Source organism: Octopus bimaculoides, chromosome 12 (assembly GCF_001194135.2).
Source record: "Octopus bimaculoides isolate UCB-OBI-ISO-001 chromosome 12, ASM119413v2, whole genome shotgun sequence".
NCBI classification, from domain to species: Eukaryota; Metazoa; Mollusca; class Cephalopoda; order Octopoda; family Octopodidae; genus Octopus; species Octopus bimaculoides.
Genome location: NC_068992.1, coordinates 59,228,177 through 59,232,383, shown reverse-complemented (window position 1 = coordinate 59,232,383; position 4,207 = coordinate 59,228,177).

Sequence of the window (4,207 nt, the reverse complement as noted above, 5' to 3'; positions counted from 1 at the left end):
ATATATATATATATATATATATATATATATACACACACACATATATATATTTATATTTATATTTATATATAGACATATATACATGTATACATACATACATACACGCACATACGTGTGTGTGTAGGGGGTGTACACTTGACGAAATAGTGCTGATATGATTATTGAAATAAGAAGTATAAAGTATTTAGATAAGAAACAATTATTAAATGTGTAGATAAGGTGAGATAAAATTGCAAGCCCACAGTATGTGCCCACACTCAAACATTCACACATGCATACGTAAATATGAAAGACCCATACACTCAATTAATTGCTATTGCGACCAGGATGATTGGCAGGAATTATATTTAGAAAACTCCTACTAACATGTCATGTAATAATTGTGACAACTCCCTAGTTTTGGTGCAAGGCTAGTAATTTTAGGCGGTGAGAGTCAGTAGGTTATATCAATCTCAGTGTTCAGTGCTTATTTTATCGATTCTGAAAGGATAAAGCGTAAAGTCGACCCCGTTGGTATTTGAACTCAGAATGTAAAATCGAAAGAAATGTCGCTAAAGATTTTTTTCCGGGGTGTTAACGATTCTCCCAGCCTCATGTATATGATCTATCTATCTATCTATCTATCTATCTATCTATCTATCTATCTATCTATCTATCTATCTATCTATCTAGTATAGTTAAATTGCCATTTTAGGCGAATATGAAGTATATATGTATATATACATATATATGTACACATATACATTCATAAATACATACACATATACATATATACATACAATACATATATAAGATATACACATATATAATAGATATACACGCACACATATATGTACAATATATATATGTGTGTGTGTGTGTGTGTATACACAGTTACACAGAAATGCACACACAGCTAAACATGTGTATAAGAGGTTTTAAGATTCTTTTATTACTGTATTTTAAACGTTTTCATTAAACCGAGCAATCTGGAAAAAATGAGAAAAAATATTTACAGTTTCGCATCAACGAATTCCACTAATGGCACTATTACAAGCGCCACATTACCCTCTCCCCTACCACCACAACACCTAGTACTACTGATAACGATAATGATGATGATTATATTGACGATGATGATGATGATCCCCCTCCATGCAGCTTTTGTATATGTTACTGTTACTTCGATTATAGACATTATTCGCAAGTACTCATGGGATACATAATTTCTTATGCAATTTATTCTTTCTAAACTATTTTTTTCATTATTGAGAGTGTGTGAAGTTCATTTCGGTAGAACTGAAGATGTAGTCTTAGAGAAAACATCTTTGGAAAGTATATTCTTTGTTATACGCTTGTAGTCTTTTCTGAATTGGTTGTTGTTCATCGTTTCTGTGTTACTTCTGTATCAAGAAGTAAATAATGTAACTCGTGGAAGAAAACTATTGGGTTGGTGCATATTTATTGCGGCTTTTTTCAACAAATTTTATTCAACAAAAACAATAACAACATGTAACAAAAACATCTTTAAATGATTATTCCGGAGCATATTCACCATCTACTTCAATTACTGCTTCCCAGACGGTCGGATCGTCATTTAAAGATGTTTTTGTTAAATATTGTTATTGTTTTTGTTGAACAGAATGTGTTGAAAAAAAGCCGCAATAATTATGCACCAACCCAATACTATACAATTCCATCTTGAACAATGCTTCTCAACGGGGTTCCATATAAGATTTTCCAGTTAAAATTTATCTGTAATAAATGGCTTATACTTCTACAATAGACAAAACATTTCAACAATTTTTAAACACAATTCCAAATAATATTATTTTCTAGTCTAGGCACAAGGCTCGAAATTTTTGGGGAGGAGGCCAGTCGATTAGTGGTACTTAATTTATCGACCCTGAAAGGATGAAAGGCAAAGTCGACCTCAACGCTCTCTCCACTATACACATATGTACAGATTCTCCTCGACTTACGACCGATGCGACATACGACCATCCGCACTTACGACCACAAAAATAAGGAAATAAATAAATAAATAAACCTTAAATCACGTGGTTGCAAAGCGGACTTCTTAACCAGACATGCATGCCTGCGCTTATCTCTCTCTCTCTCTCTCTCTCTCTCTCTCTCTCTCTCTCTCTCATTTAAACAATTTCATATCATAAAAATATACCCCTTGAATTTAAGAGGTTTATTGTTTAGCATGTCTTTAAACTACAATATAATCTAAGTCCAATGCAATATCCATTTCAGGAATGAGCTTGTGTAGAGATAAATTGGCTAAGAAGAAAGCCCAGAACAAAACATTTAGAAGAATACAAAGCAAAAATGTCACTGATATATAAAAATTCATTTCTTAAGTTCTGCAACTGTTTCCAAGACTTAAGTATAAAAATCATCAGCTACATTATGATTATGTAATGAATATATAATTAATTTGAATGAAATGAATAAATCATTTGATCAAGAGCAAAAATTGAAATATGAAAATCATAACATCGCTGTTGTTTTAAATATCACATAGACATATCGACGTTGGTGTTAGTGTTGATGGTGTTGCTGCTGGTGTTGGTGTTGCTGCTGTTGGTGTTGCTGCTGTTGCTGTTGTTGGTGTTGTTGTTGTTGGTGGTTCAGTGTTATTGTTGATGTTTGGTATCAACAATAACCCTAAGCCACCAACATCACCGACACCACAACCAACGACGTGTATGCTTTGGTGTGAAGGCACATGGCTCAGTGGTTAGAGCGTCGGGCTCACAATCATGAGCTAGTGAGTTCGATTCCCGGACCGGGCTGTTCGCTGTGTTCTTGAGCAAGATACTTTATTTTGTGTTTCTCCAGTTCACTCAGCTGTAGAAATAAGTTGCAACGTCACTGGTGCCAAGCTGTATCAGCCTTTGCCTTTCTCTTGGATAACATTGGTGGCATGGAGTGGGGAGGCTGGTATGCATGGGCAACTGCTGGTCTTCCATCAAAAAACCTTGTGCCTCCGAAGGGGGTCTTTACCCTTTATTGGTGTTTGGTATTTTACCTGACAGCGCTCAACATAACAACTTCTATGATTACATCAGTAAAACGTACCTCCACATGGTACTAATTTTGCAACAAAATTAAATAAGACATTTAAAAGAAAGAAGAAACAAAAATTAAGCGTTCTTTTTCTAGAAACACAGCACATAAAATATCAACATGTTTGCCGACATGTTAAATACAAGAAATGAAGATCACCCATTAAAAATTAATTGGTCTAATCATCAATTAAATATTGATAGTTCCGATTACGAAATAAATGCAAATAGATTTGATTACTTTTTAAATACAAACAGGTTTGATCATCCGTTATGAAATATATCTGATCACAAAACTTTAAATCAATCGACTCGAGTTAATTGATATAAGCTTCATATATCTTTTATATATTTCCTTTTTTTTTCTAACTTAAATATTTTGGAATTTAAATATTTATTGATTTCGTGCGCCAATGTACAGAATAAATAAATATTTATCGTTTTGTCTTTGATTCTTTTTACTGTTTTCACAGATAAAAACTATAATGTTACATGGTTAGTTCATATAAATAGCTAGTTAATAACTTTTACGTAGTCTGGTTTACAAAAGCCATCCAGTTCTGATTTTTAACCCTCCAAGGGTAACTTGGACGGTGGAGTGGCAGAATCGGTAGCGTACTCGGTGAAATGCTTTACGATATTTATTCCGGTTCTCTACGTTCTAAGTTCAATCTATCTGAAGTCAGTATTTCCGTTTTTTTCTCCTCATCATTATTGATGTTGATTAAAAAAAAAAAAATAAATAAACAAGAACTGTTCTTCCCGTCCAGGAAATGTTTGGTTTTCTATTTCCGTTAGAAATTATTATTCTTTTCTTTCCTACTCTAGGCACAAGGCCCGAAAATTTTGGGAAGAAGCCAGTCGATTACTGGTACGCAACTGGTACTTAATTTATCGAGCCCGAAAGGATGAAAGGCAAAGTTGACCCCGGTGGAATTTGAACTCAGAATGTCAAGACAGACGAAATACCGCTAAGCATTTCGACCGGGGTGCTAACGTGTCTGCCAACTCACCGCCTTCCGTTGGAAATTATTATTGCAAAGAAAATGAATTCAAAGACCTAGTTTTCGACGATACATTTATATTAACTATAATATCCAGCATTGGTACACAAAACTTTAGTACAAAAACAACCGATGGCAAATAAGACT